General features: G+C 28.9%; 1 long non-coding RNA gene across 3 annotated transcripts in view; it reads right to left on the bottom strand.

The window, feature by feature from the left end:
* LOC107436716 (uncharacterized) overlaps positions 1-15,112 on the bottom strand; it is a 441,993-nt gene that overhangs the window by 125,807 nt on the left and 301,074 nt on the right. For all 3 annotated transcript variants that reach the window (XR_015434629.1, XR_015434630.1, XR_015434628.1), the window contains one exon: positions 9,395-9,512. This is a non-coding gene — a long non-coding RNA (uncharacterized LOC107436716). The remainder of the gene's footprint in view (positions 1-9,394; positions 9,513-15,112) is intronic.

Below are 15,112 nucleotides of genomic sequence, written 5' to 3'. Positions count from 1 at the left end.
ATGTATTCAATTATTAATAAAAGCCGTAAATATTATATGACTTTAGTAAAAAGAATAACGGTACACGGGTTTAAAAAAATTGGTTTCATATACAATGGAATAAGGGTTGATCACCTGAATTTTTGGAACGAAAGAACATGAATCGGTTATAATGAGCCAAATATACAATAGGCAAGCTTAATAATGCTATAAACTAAGTCTGGTGAGAAGAAAGAAGATTACTGCAGCAATTTGGAGTCGAGGGATCAGGGTGTAACGACTTGATTTTGGAGTAGAAGTGAAGTAAGATCGCGTTATCATATGATAATTTCGCGATTATATGAACTAGATGGAAGGTGCTTTTTTAAACTTTATGAGCAGTTTGCTTAGTATTTTTAAAGAAGATATTGTACAGGGAGTAAAAAAGTTTGGAAATGGCCAAATATCTCGAGAAATAGGCATGGAATCAAAAAAGTGAAAATAAATGCATTCGATATTTTTTATGCTATCTAATGATCCAAACTCGATTTTGATTTTCCAACATCACCCCCTGGAGGCGGCTAGTTACCACCACGCTTTCAGTGGGTGGTGGGCAACTTTGAAATCTTAAGTATGAATCCCTATTTTTTATTTGCCAAATTTAACCTATAGGTTCGTGCAGTATGCTTCACAGATGGCGCTGTAACAGAGAAAAATTAAATTGGGTACAAACTGTTTGAATGGCGAATTGAATCCAGATACTCATCCCGTTTGGTAAGATTATAAAATACACGTGTTTCAATTTCTTTTTATCAAATATTTTATTTTAAAAAAAATTTGGGGGGGGGGGGAAGTGAAACATTTTGATTTATTTATCTTTTTATGTCATGGACCTCGAGATATCGCTGTTAAGAATATAAAAATAGACTTGTTTCAAATTATTGTATAATTTTTTTTTCTTGAAAAAAAAAATATTGAAATATTTTTATTTATTTCTCTGATAGGTCAGGAGATAATTCCATTTTAAACACCTTGATCTCCATTTCATTTGTCTCGGTTATAGCGCCATCTATGAGGCAAACTTCATAAACCTGTGAAATAGGGTTACTTTTTTCTGAATCTGCAATAAAAAATAGAGGTTCATTTTAAAAGTTACTCTTATCCAGCTCCAGGGGATGGAGGCGGAAGATCAAGTCTGGTATCATATGATAGCTTTAAAAAAATACCTTGAATCCGCCGAATTCACTTTTGCGATTAGATGTAAATTTCTTGGGATATTGGACCGCTTCTAAATTTTTTACATCCTATACATGGAATGTTCATTGTTACTTAGAAAAGAACATTTAGAATTTCAATTATTAAACTGAATATATATTAAACTGGAGTTGGATTAGAAACTTAGATGAATACTGGAAGATGCTACAACGAAAACGATATTTAACATTTAAGTTAGAAGAACCTGGAAAAGGGTAGCCTCGGTCAATGTTTTTGCGAAAGGTCTCGTATTTATGAACTTTTGAAAAATCTATAAATATATTTAACTTAAATTTTTTATATAATCGATTCTTTTTGCTTGCCAGGGTTTTGTTTTTATGAACAATTGGGTTAAAATAAGGTCCAACTTTTGTGTGAGAAAAAAAAATTTCTCTTAAGGACTTGCAGTTTTAAAACTATGAAGTAAAAACCTCATTGGCTCCGTTTTTATTTTTCACTTTTCTTTTCATTTGTGCAGAGTTTATGAAAAAATATTGCGGAATGTCCATTTTTACAATAAAATATTTTATGAAATTTCCATTTTTACGATAAAATGATTTGTGAAGGGCTCGTTTTTTGTGAAAAGTCCGTCAAAGTGATCCCTGAATCTGTTAACGCTTTTTTACACCACACAATAAATAACTTTTTCTTGCAAAATAGATTTAAAAAAATTATTCAAAAATAAAATATACAGCGGTTTTATTTTTTTTTATTTTTCAAATTGAGAAACATTTTTTTAATCACTGTTATTGATTTCAATGCAAATAATTTTTTTTTCATATGCATAATTACATAAAATTTAAGCTCGCATTCAAAACAATTAATTTTTCATTACAGTTCATGAATATAAGATCAGAATAAACCTAAAATAACAATGGCAGTGGAAATACAAAGCAGTTATAACTTCTATATAACTATGATTTATTTAACCACCAAAACAACATCCACGAAGTCACAATAAATATAACCTCTATTAGAAAATAAGTTTATCTTACTTTATTTATTTATTATTTTTTTTAATATACTTTCTCCAACCTGCTGGCAGCCGCAGGGGTGGAAGCAAAGCCACCAGACGCAGCATAAAAAAAAGGGTTAAGCTACTTTTTTTTTTCTCATTTATTTCTCAACTTTTTATTTACATTTTTTTATCATTCATGCCCACGTTTCACGCAGGGCCAGTCCCAGACTCTCATTTAAAGGCCTTTGTTCCCAAGTCTGCCTTGACCTTGACATTGGTCTATCGCAAGGTGCACACTCACACACACACACCTCAGACAAACGGTAGGTGGGAAGTAGTTGCTCTTTCCCTACCTGTGGCCGTTCAACTCTGGATATCGTATACGACGTTTATACAGAGGCAACGTCACACGCATGCAACGTCTGTCCTAGCGTTCCTCGTAATTCGAGATAAAGCCTGTCATATCATTAAAGTTCGATTTCAGGAGTGTCAACTTCTTAGCCTGAAGCAGTCTTCGTGCCGTCGCGTAAGCGCGTTTGTGTACACGTTTGCTTGACCCCCGTTGACAGCCATTTTTTTTTTTTTTTAAATATTTAAACTATTTATCATTACAATATGCACCAGTGCAAGGCGACAACGAAAATTTACACCAGGGGTCTGTCTAGAAGAAATTTGGGTCCGCTAACGGACCCTTCACAAAATATCTTTTAATAAAAACGGACCCTTCACAAAATATTTTAACTCAAAAACGGACCCTTCACAAAATATTTTAACTCAAAAACGAACCCTTCACAAAATAATTTATCTTTTAATCGGACCCTTCACAAATTTGTTTATCTTCATTATTGTTTTGTTAATCGAATAAACCCTTCCCAAGGGGGGGGGGGGGAGAAGACAGATGTAAACGAGCTAAGTTTTGTCTTCGGCAGAAGCTTCTTCCTTTATTCGTCTGAAATGAATATTCTGCGTTCAGCAGTATAGGCTAAATACCAAATATTTGTATATTGCATCTCTAATTTAGTAACAGCAATTGCTGTTTATTTTTGAAAATTTAATTTCTTTTATTATAGTTTTACAGTGTTGAGCATAATTTTGTATCTATTTACAATTCAAAAACTCCTTGAAAAAGTTTTTTGCAATAACAGGACCCTATTTGCACAAATTCACAAAAGCAGGACCCTGATTGAAAGAATGTGACTTAACGTTTATTTTATATTCACAAATTACGAGTAATTTTTTCACAATTTTACAAAAACGGACCTTTCACAAAATGTCTGGACAGACCCCTGGTGGTATATCGTCATAAAATGTTGATATTTAAGGATATATCGAAATATTTTTTTAGTTATACTGATTTGCATTATTGTTCTCATTACTCATCAGAAGTAAAGAAAAAAATTCAAAATATTCTAAAATGATTTTAAATAGAACTATAATATTAGTGCTAGAACTAGCATTCGAAACTATCGTTCTGTCGATGATAAAAGCGACGTTATTGCGATATCATTGTGTTCGGTATTTATCGCTGTCGAATATAATCACAATACCAATCTACAGTGCGCCAAAAAAAAGGAACAACCGGCATAACTTTAGACCTAATTATCGGATCTTAACGTTTTAGGATTCAATCTTAATAAATTGAAGGGGTGACCTCAAATATGCTAATTAATAAGTGCTGACGATATTTTAAGTTACGAAATCTGACATAAAAATGTATTTTCTCTGAATAATCATACCTTTTTTTTAACGCATTCGGATTTCTGACCCCCAAAATATAGGAGGTAGACGTAATCTGGGAATTATGGTCCCAATAGTTCGGTAAGGAGAGCTCTCCAAAGTTTGTACCCCTTAATGTTAATTTTACCTTTTTACGTATTTCACTACATCTCGAGAAAATTTTAAGTGAATTGAAAAATTTTTGCACACAATAATAAAATTCGTTTATCCAAAGATAATTCCATGCAAAAAATAACTTTGAGTTAATATTTATTATTTTATTTAATAAAGGTCGAAAATATTTCGAATTGTAAGATATAAAATTTTTTGCATTACTTAAAAGAATATAATTTCACATGATAAAATATAAAATTTGAGCAAAATCGGTTGAATAGTTCTTGAGAAATTAAATTTCAAAAAAGTTAGATATTTAAAATTAAATTTTTCAAGATAAATTTTTAATTTTTTTTTTTTTTTTTTTTTTTTTTTTTTAGCAAAATACTTGAATTAGCTCAAATCTTGTATTTTGCCAGGTAAAATTATGTTCTTTAAAATGATGTCAAATTTTTTTTCCCATACAATTCAAAATTTTTCCCATCCTTATTAAATAAAATAATAAATATTTACTAAAAGTTATTTTCGCATGGAATTATTTTCAGGTAAACAAATTTTATAATTGCTTATAAAAATTTTTCAATTCGTTTAAAAGTTCTCGAGATATATTGAAATAAGAAAAAAGTAAAATTAACATTAAAGTGTCCAAACTTAGGAACGTCTTCCTGACCAAACTATTTTGACCATATTTCAATTCTCTTAAAAAATTTTCGAGATATAGTGAAATACGCAAAAAGGTAAAATTAACATTAAGAGTGTACCCCTTAATGTTAATTTTACCTTTTTGCGTATTTCACTATATCTCGAGAAATTTAGGAGCACACTCCTGACCGAAATACATGAACCATATTTCCTTGATTATATTTTGTGGGTCGGAAATCCAAAATTCATCGAAAAAAAGGTATGCTTATTTAGAGAAATTACGTTTTTGTGTCTTATTTTGTAATTTAAAATACCGTCTGCACTTGTTAATTATCATATTTGAGGTAATCCCCTCGAGCCTTTAAAATTTAGTCCTAGAGAGTGAAGATCTAATCATTAAAATCAAAAGTTTATCATTTTTTTTTTTGCACCGTGCATTATACATTTGATATTTAGTGTTACTCATAGTATTTATCATTCATATTGTGATGTAAGGGGATGAAAGCTTATAATATTTCGACTTTGATGATTTTAGACACCTTTGATTCCAATGATACATAATGATAAATGTACAGAATCACATTTTCTTTTCGTAAATAATTTCGTCTCGCCATCCAAACCTAGATACAAAGCAAATATTCAAGTGCAGTGAGAGTTATGAGTTTTTTTTTTTTTTTTTTTTTTTTTTTTTGTAAATTTTGAGCAATCGAGTTGAAACTTTCTATACAGAAAGAATTGCACGCTTCAATTAATGCGTTATAAAAATAATAATTTTTAAGTCAATCTTTCACCCTAATGTTACTCGAATTTGTGAGCAAGCGAAAAATACTGTTCGATGCAACACGGTAAAATACTACATGTACAGTTTTTTTTTCCTTCCTTAATTCAGGTAGTTTCAATAAAAAATACTTTACCATCAGCTTTTTAATTTTCTATTACTAAAAGGTAGTTTCATCAAAAAAGTGTGAAACGATATCAAGGATTTAATTCCCTTTAGTGTGTTAACGATAGTGTATGGACAACGCCTCACTCTAAAAATTACAAGTACTACATCTTAACCACAGTATAGAGAACGCCTAATTGTAAAAGAAAAAAAAAAGTAGGAAAATACATTATTTATTTTACGCTACAAATAATGCTTTATAAAAATAATAATTTTTAAGTACTAGTTATTAACTAAGAGCAATCTTTTCCCCTAATGTGACTCGAATTTGTGAGCAAGTGAAAAATACTGTTCAATGCAAAATGGTATAACATTACTTTTACAAGGATTTAACTCCCCTTAGTGTGTTAACGATAGTGTATGGACAATGCCTTACTCAAAAAATTGCAAATAGCATCTTAACCATATTATATGATCTATGAGCAATGCTTAATTGTAAAAAAGAAAAAAAGTATGAAAGTACATTATGTATTTTTTTTTAACAAATTTGAATTCTTAATGCAAGATTTCGTAAACAATTTCTTAACTTTTGCTTAATTCACTTTTTTAAAATTTGCTCTGCATAATTAACTTTCATAATATTTTTACAAAAATTAGTAAAAAAAAATTTTTTTTTCACAGCAACATTAAGAAAAAGTTATATCTAATAGATGAAAAAACAATTTTTTTTTTTAGTGGGAAACATAACCCTGCATTTAGTGGCCTTTAATAAATATCTGAGATATTTTAAGGTGAAACTCACTGACTGAACTACAATGCAAAGTTCAAATTTGTAATATTATAAAATCATTGAGTAAAATTGTCCTTTATGATATAATTTTCAATCAGATTGGCTGTCTCATTAGCGTAAATATTAATCAAAAGTGGTACATATAATGACTGAATGTTGCATAAATGTTTCATGAAAGATTGATATTTTTTAATATCGCGATGATGACATGTAGTGTACTCTTACAATATGCCCCGAGAGGATTTTGATGGGTGTGGCAAGTTTCAAATTGCTCTGTCTAGAGATACTCTTGCAATGATTCGCAAGAGCAAGTCAACTCAATGAAAGACTTAGTTTAATATTGTATAAATAATAAAAAATTTATAAAAATAAATAAATTAAAAATTGATAAAAATAAAGGTATGAGTCTGGAGTAATGAAAAATCATATTTGAAGACAAAATTTTTTTCTCCAGAGCAGCAGGTATTCATAGATGATAAGAAACTCATATACTCAAGTGCTAAGTGAGGATTGTTTGAAAAATCCAAACGGGATAGCAACAAAATTCTTAACACTGGATTGCCCAAGGAAGTCTTTTTGACAGCTTTTTAATTTCAATTAGAAAAACAAAGATGACACAATTTCTTTGAATTTTGTGACTTTTTGCACAACACATAATTTTTTTTTATTGTTAATATTTACTAATAACTTGTTATATAGCTGAAAATAATACCTAAAATATTAAAAATTAATGTTAAACAAATTTCTTTATACATTAGTTACTCTTTCACAATGCAGTCATTTTGACTGCTTTTGGGCAATATAGGTATTTTAGCCTTTCTAGTGTTAAATCAATTCTATAAATTGTAAATAAAAGTTCTTTCATCTACATAATATTTGCGGAATCTTCTGGTGACTTAAAGCAAACACCAAGGCAAAGGAAAATAAGTTTATATCAAGTATGGAAAGTATGACTTCTACTATGCTCTAATGGAATTCAGTACTGGAGATTTGGCTCGCCACTCCATGCCCTCTGACCATTCCCTAAAATCATTTCCATGTCTTTTGCGTTATCTTCCTTCTCTGAATGTCTTCGACTTAAAGGTATTCGAGACCAGCCTTTGAAAGACGAGTAGTGGAATTCTTAAAAATGAACTGGGGAGTAACATCACCTTTGAACAATCTTACATAGGGTTCAAAAATCTCAAACTTATACCTCAAAAAAGTCAAGGTACCTTCCTGACAATTCAGGTCACAGGGTTAGGCACTTCGAACTGGTGCAAGCTACATCAACCTTGGATACTAGTGTGGTGGGCTTATGATTCTCTTCACTGATAAGTCGTGATTCAATCTAAGGAATGATTCTTGAAAAGTTCAAAGATGGAATGAACGGGGGACCAGGTACCATCCCTCCAACATAATGGAAATGGACTGCTATGGTGGTCGAGGTATATGTTCACACGAACGCATCTTTCAGGAAGGTACGCTGACTTCTCTAAGGTATATGCCTATGAGCTTAGAGTCTTATGTAAGATTGTTTAAAAGCGCTATCATCTCCAGTTCATTTTAATGGATGACAACACTTGTTCGCACAGGGTTGGACTAGTCGAGACATATATATTTAGAGAAAAGCGTCAGCCTCTATGAGCCAGACCTGAATCCTTTACAATATGTCTGAATTGCTCTTGGAAAAGCAATTGCACCTTGCAAAATCCTGTCACAGACACTTCTCGAGCTGTCTAAATGGAATAATGGGATTTACTGTCCCAATAACCTTTAAAGTCTCAAAACATTTGCCAACCTTATAAATAACGTGAGAATTCATAACAAAATCTGCACTGTAATCAGGGAAGATCGTGTTCCATATGAAACCCTCTACAACTTTAATTTTGCAAAATTTTTATTTGTACTCTTTTGTAATGATGTTCATTAATTCAAGATCTTGGGTTTGTGTGAATACCTTTTTGTTATCATCAGCTTTATCATACTTTGATGTATTTTCATATAAAATTTCACTCGATTTGGTTTACTGCTTCTTATTGTCATAGCGCAAATGTGTATATTTAAATAAAATAAAAATATTCGGTTCCAGAGATAAAGTGCAAAACACAAAAAGAAAAACTAATATAATAGGGTCAAAACTTTTAACCAACACCATGCTGAAAGATTGGGATCGTAAATAGCAGATTCTGGTTTGTTCTACATTTTGAGAACAAACAATCCGACTCCCATGAGTTAAAAAGTTTTTGTTATTACTTTGTAAATTAATTATTTAAAAAGTATAAATTAAATAGTATATTTTGGTGGGACAAGGTAGGTGCCTTAAGTGTGACTCGGCAATCAAGTTGAGTTTTAATCGCAACTTTTAAGATTTAAAATGTGGTTAAAAAGTAAGTAAGATTAAAATGAATTGTATGGATTATTTCTGTTATAGAAATTTTTTTTAAAAATATTAGAGACCCAAAAATGCGAGTTTTTGTCAAACAAGCTATATAAATTTCTTATTTTAGTTTTAAAACATTTAAAAACATGCAAACAAAGCAGGTGGATCTTTGCAGAGAGATCAACGTTTCTTTTTAAACTAAATAACAGTTTGCTAGTGAAAAAGACTTTAATAATATTTTTTAAAAATAATTTTTAAAGCTTCTTCATATTTTTTGAAGAAAAAAATAATTTTCTTTTTTTTTTTTAATTTTTTAAATCCTATCGCTAGATTATAATATCTTAAAGTGAACACTTTCAATTTAAAACTTTTTTAGGGAAATTGTAGCTTTAAAAGCTAGGAAGGAGAAAATATTTTGAAGAAATGTATTTCTTTACGGGGCGAGAGCAGAAAAAATAGAGAAATAACAGATACTTCAAGAAAAAGCAAAGGCATGATAAACATTAAGCCACACACCTCGAGCGAACATATATTGCAAATTCTGCCGATATTTGTAAAACCGATTTTTTTTCTTTCCTTGAAGGATGTCTTATGACTAATGCATTTTCCATCGAAAAACAAGAATTTGTTCAGTTTTGATGAATCAGCACTGGAAAAAAAAACAAAAAAAAAAAACAAAAAAACACCAAAATTAAAAAAAGACGTTTGCAATCTTACCGCATTCAAGTGAAAAGCAAATGTATCCAAAATTCTTTAAAATCCAGTAATCCACAACAAATCCAAATTATCCATCTACTGCGTTCATTGGAATCGTTAATCTCTTATCCATTGGTTACTTTAATAAAAGAAAAAAAAAAACAATATAATAAGATCAGTATAACAGTAAATAAAAAACAATTAACGTTAATTTCTTAATCAGTTAGTAAATTCTTAATCAGTAAACAGCTACAGCTGAGTAAAATTTACAGCTCTGTTATCAGTAAAAGTTACAGCTCTCGAAAAATTCAAAAAATTGAATTTCGAATTTCTCTTCATTTGGGGGGGGGGGGAGTATTTTTAATCAAATACATTATAGGTCTTTCTCAGACCTGCGTCAGATTTTTCTTCTAATTATTTCAACAACAAAAAAACGGGACGGGACGGGCAACATATAATACACAGAAATTAACAATCATTTTTTTTTAATATATAAAATATGATAACCCACATTGTTGTAGTTTATAAACAGAGGTGGCAAGTTTTTTCCAGTAAAGAATAAAAAAAATCTGTGAAAAAATTCCATGGAAAAAACTTCCCCGTAAGACATAAGGTTCGTCCAACCGAAGAGGAAAAGATGGATGAAACTTTTTTCGAAAAGAAATATTAAATATAAAATTTTCTTTAACAAACTGTAATATCAATAAAATAATAATATTAATTTTACAACTCATTTATAAATAAGTGAAAACTAAAATGCGACAATTGGAAATGATAACAAATTTTATGAAGTTCTTAAAAATATAAAGATAACTGTAGCTCTGAAGAAAATGCTATTTTTTATAATCAGATACTGCTAAGTATGAAATTTCAAAAGTCTCTTTCTTAAATATAGATTCTAAACTTATGTATAAAAATAAAATAAATAATACTAAAATTGCAATAATTTTTTTTAAAAAGGTAGATTTGACCTCATGGTACTGTATTAAATATAATTTGTTAAAATCCAAGCTATTCTTATACTTATTGCTTAACAATTTATAAATTATTTTCAGTTTCTTCCATTTCATTCAGGTTTTTTTCCAATTTCTTCCGTTGTTCTGAAAAAAATAGGTTTCTTTCAGACGAAGTGTTTTTTTAAGAAAGTGAAGCAGTATCATAGGTGATTTTGAGAGAAATTAGGGTCGGTTCATGGATTTTTGTACAAACTACTCTGTCGGTATATCGGACCTTTAGCAAAATATTTTATCCTAAAACGAAACATTCACATTAGCTTTCATTCTAAAAAAATGAACCAGTTATAAAATTCTTCTTCTGTTAAGCGGAGCAGAATAAGTCTTTGATTCACAATTAGAAAACTACAAATTTTTGAAAGATATTGTTTTCGCGTTTTATTTCACAAAACCAGAATCTTATTTTCACACGTTCAAAAAAATAGGATCCTGACACAAAGATCCCGCTCTTACGGTGAGTTTATATTCAGAAAAGAATGAATCAATTTTTCACTAATTCATAAACAGGATCTTTCACAAAAATTCTGGAATCTCAAAAATAGGACTCTTAACTTTCACGAAATCACAAAATCATGAGAAGGTTTTTCACAATTTCATAAAAAAATTGTACCTTTCACAAAAAGTCTGGAATAACTCCTGAACACTGCGTTGTCGTTTCTCGGCAGAAACTCGGTCTACTTAGCAGGAAAAAAAGAAGCTCATGTTAGATATAGTTATTTATAGTTCGGAAAAGAAATTTCATAAGACGAGTTATCGCTTTTTTACCCTCACATTTTTATTTTATTTTATTTTGCATGCTACAGAGGCATAGTGCGCGGCCTGGGCACAATTTCAGTGATACGTGGAAGAGGATTGAGGAAAGCACGTATTATGCTTGATTATCGAATAAATGTGTGAAAAAATGATAATAAAAGATCGGCACAACGACCTAATTAGATACATAGTTCCTTTTTACAATGAGATGAATTTTCTTAACAAAAAAGGATAGCGATTACTAGCTAAAATATTCATATGAAAATGATTTCACTATGAATATATTGAACCTTTAACTTTATTAATAACACATTTTTGCATAGTTAAAATGACATAATAAATTAAAATAATTCATAACAAATTAAAGTTTTTTAAGGGCTCATCAAAAAATAACTGTTCAAATGAAATTCCGATTTTCCTCCAGGAGAAAATAAGAACTATAACATCGAAATGTACCATTTATTTACCCACATTTTTTAGATATAAAAAATGCGTTTATCTTTATCAATTTGTATTCACTCTCGAACATTGCAATTTAATTCTCTATAGAACATTAAGACATTAAAAAGATACACCTAATCTGACAATCGTATGCTCAAAAAATATTTCTGTTCTTACTCATATTTCCTTAAAAAGAATGTAACGACGTTTGAAATAATTTCATTGCTGTTATTTTAATTTAAAATACATAGCTAACTTCTTGTTAAGGCTTCCTGTTTAAAATGTCTTTTTTTCGCCAGTTTCCTCTTTTTAATATTTCTTATAATTGAAATTTTGATCCAGTTTAACAAATGGCAATATTTATGACAAATTTCATTATTTAATGAGAAATTAGTTAAGTGTAAGTTAAGTGTATATATATATATATATATATATATATATATATATATATATATATATATATATATATATATATATATATATATATATATATATATATATATATATATATATATATATATATATATATATATATATATATATATATATATATATATATATATATATATATATATATATATATATATATATATATATATATATATATATATATATAAAGAGTAAAGTAAAGCTAAAAAAGAGAACATTAACTCTAAAAATAACTAGAATAATGCTAATTATAAAGTTCCTCTCAATTATTTCATGGACCAACCTCGTCCGATTTTTAGAGCACCAACGTACCCCATGTTCTGGGTTTTACTAAAGACCACGATAATTTCTCTTCTTATCATATAAACTTAAATAGCTGCAAGTATTATCTAAGTTTAAGATTTAACTCAATGAAACCTTATAATAACTTATAACCTTATTATTGCTCTACTTTTTCGAAAAAAATTTAGATGGTAAAGTAATAGAATTCCAAAAATTACTTAACACTGCTACCATACAAATTGTTCAAAAAAGAAATAAATAAAAAACTTTAATCGAGCCATGTGATTCTTTCATAGGATTTGTAGTACAAACGATATATCATGTTAATGGGGAAAAAACATATTTGATAGCATTAAAATAATTGAGCCCTGTCCAAAGTGCCCCTTGGTCTAACTTGTCCAATCTTCCCCTATATTTAATCTAGATATAGCTTATCGACGTTAACATTAAAAACACAATCGTAGAGGTTTGTGGAAGAGCATGTAAAACGACACTTTCCATGAACTTGTGAAATAAAATTTAGAATGTAAACAAATATTTCGAAATTGTTATAAAGCATTTTTTTTTCTCATTCGATTATCGTCTCAACAAGATAAAAAAATGCATTATTTGAGTTCATTTCAGAGGAAATTGATGTACATTAACGAACCCTTCACATATTTTATAGTTAAAATGAACCATTTGCGAAATAGTTTACCACAAAATGGACTCCACACACATTATTTTACTGTAAAAATGGGTCCTTAATAAAAAAATTTATCTTAAAAATGGACGTTCACAATCTGCTTTACTTCAAAAATACATAGTTCACAAAATTCTTTTTTTTTTAAAAAAAAAGAAAAGAAAAAAAAAGGAATCGATGACGCTTTTGTGATTTTAAAACTTCATCTCCTTGAAAAAAGTGTTTTTTTTTTTTCCATTCTCCCGACAAAATAGGAGATTATTTTCCTTAACTCATGAAAACTAGATCCTGACAGAAACAACCCGATTGTAAGGCAAATAAATTTCAAAAAAATTATGATTAGATTTTTCATTAATTCACAAAAACAAGAATTTTTTTTATATATAAGAAATCTTAACTTGTTTTTGTGATTTTTCACATCATCAGGTTTCTACAAATTCATAAAGTTGAGAATAGAATTGTCACAATTCCACAAAAAGTCTGGAATATAATCCCTGATAATTCTTAACATTCATGATATTATGATCATAATATCATGTTCTCAAATCCGAAAAATTTTAAATTTTCATAATGTCACTCACTATGTTATTCCTCCCTGAGTTACTCTTCATCTGTTCAAAATGCAGTATGTAGAAAAGGAAAATAAAAAGAGATGAAAGGCAACGTTGAAATTCACCAAAAAAAAGTATTTCTGTAGTTTAGAACTGCATAACAGGATTCGATGCTACAACCGTGGAGCATCTACAGTGCAGAATACAGATAAAAATGCTAAAGGATATGACGATTGTTTTTCTTCACCATTTGTCTGTATTCTGAACATCGTTTCAAAACCCTGAAATATCTGTAGTTGTCCTTTCATGCTTTTATCTTCTTCACAAAGTTTTTATCCTTTCAAATAAATGTATATAGTTTAAAAACTTTCAATAAGATAAGGTCTTCAAGAAATCATAAACTTCTGTGTTCAAGTTTTTGAAAAAAGTCGATACCTTTCTCATTATTAAATGATGCACAGCGCAACTTAAAAACTTAACTATTTATCTAACAAAAAATACACTTTTTCATAAGCCAAAGGAAAAATAAAAATAATCGGCTCATATTTTTTTATCTATTTATTTTGACTTAATTTTGATTATATTTAAAAGTATTTTAAAATGCTTGTATATCAATTTAAAACAAATTTGTGGGTCATGATAAGAATTTAAGTAATTATAAAATTTAAACTGCGGTATCACAAACCTAGTAAACTTTATGGTTTACTAGGTTTGGAACTATGTATCTCTGCTTAATTGAGATCGTCCTTTTATACAAACTAAGTAATATAAAAACTTTCATGTGCTAATAATTAACATCAAATATTTAAAAAAATATTGTATACACATTTTAAGTGTGTATTCAATACTATCAAGCAACGCTAGACGAGTGGAGATTTGGGAAAATCATTTTTTAAAGTATATTTTTTAAATAGCCTGAACGCATTCACAATTATTTGTATGTTAGATTTACTTTATTTCCTTATTAGTACTTTTCTGTTTTGCCCGTTCTCAAAAAAAATTTACAAAACTTTTTGCTAACCCTATATTTTCCCTTACTATAAAAAAGCCATTAAGCAGGAGTATGGGGGTTGTTGAAATATATATATATATATATATTTCTACAACCTAATAATTGGGATAGTATCTATAACCTAAAAATCTACTTGATTACATTTTAGTAAAACAAAATAGAAAAGTTGTTAGTTATATTATTAATTGAAAAATTGTTAATTTCATAAGTAATGTCAAAAATAATTCATGAATGACAGGATAAACTAAAATATTTTAGAGGATGGCACACAATTTTATTTTTAAAGTTAAATTTCATCTTCGTTTCAGATCAAAACCAACGTTAATCTAGTTCTTCAAACATGAAGTGAAAGCATCACATAAACGAAGAATTTGAAGGCTTTAAATTTAGTAATGATACAAAGACGCAACTTATTTACTTAATTAAACCCGCAAACTTGAATAGCATATTACAGATCGTGATGTTAAAAAGATGGAAACATTTCTTGCTCTTTAGAAAGGTCTCTTCTAGAAAAAATATTTTAATCTTACTTAACCTGAAGGAAAATTTGAGCGCTGAAATAAAGTTTTAGAAAAT

The sequence above is a fragment of the Parasteatoda tepidariorum genome, chromosome 6 (genome assembly GCF_982258835.1).
Source record: "Parasteatoda tepidariorum strain Cologne lab strain chromosome 6, Ptep-v5.0, whole genome shotgun sequence".
Taxonomy (NCBI): Eukaryota; Metazoa; Arthropoda; class Arachnida; order Araneae; family Theridiidae; genus Parasteatoda; species Parasteatoda tepidariorum.
This window is presented reverse-complemented; position numbering and strand designations above follow the sequence as displayed.